Here is an 806-nt window from a genome sequence, read left to right as displayed (position 1 = left end):
TTTTGTTCAAGCTATGGTTTTTCACAGCTTCTCCCAGAATCTCTGAACTATTCTAAGGCTGAGTTTTGCCTCTAAGTGTGATATATATCCTTCCAGTGGAAGACAGAGAACTACCATCTAGTAAGGAGACATAACGTGGGCTCTAGTCAAGCCTTTGAAGCCTTTCATCTCCTGGGACTACCAATTGCATGCAATGTGTATCATTTGCAACCAGAACAAAGGGGCGAGTATTTTCCCCTTTCTTGTCTTCCTGCTGAGTTTTTTTTTTGCCAGAGGAAACAATTTCAGAAGATATTTAAGTAACGCTTGTAAGCCACTAAGGAATTGAAAATGTTCTGTGACAAAGATTTTATTTTAGTTGTGGGTTTGTTTTTTGTTTTTTTTTTTTCCTTAAAGTGAATAAAGTGAAAGAATTAACACTGTATTATTATTCAGAAGTAAATAAAGCAGAGGAATTAATGCAAACTTTGATTTTTCAGAAGTTAATGTCTGAGAGCTTTGTAAAGAACTTCAGTTTAGAAAACATTGACTATATGAATCATTAGTAAAAGTTGGTTTGAAAACATCATAGAAGTAGGAGAGGGAAGAACTAAATGCTCTCCCTAGTTTACAGACCAAAGCACTAAGCTAGTGCTTCTGCTACCACCATCAACAGAAAAAGGGTTAAGGCGGCTCCTGAGGGAAGATGTATTTTATAGTTCATAAAGCCACCGGGGCCTGGCATGGTGAGCTATCCCATGGTGCCTAGCATGTGACCACCAGTATAGCGGCCACTGCTAGCGCCCACTCAATAGCTATACCTCTGG

This window comes from Chlamydotis macqueenii, chromosome 15 (genome assembly GCF_036417535.1).
Source record: "Chlamydotis macqueenii isolate bChlMac1 chromosome 15, bChlMac1.mat, whole genome shotgun sequence".
Lineage (NCBI taxonomy): Eukaryota > Metazoa > Chordata > Aves > Otidiformes > Otididae > Chlamydotis > Chlamydotis macqueenii.
Note: the sequence above shows the minus strand (reverse complement) of the source record.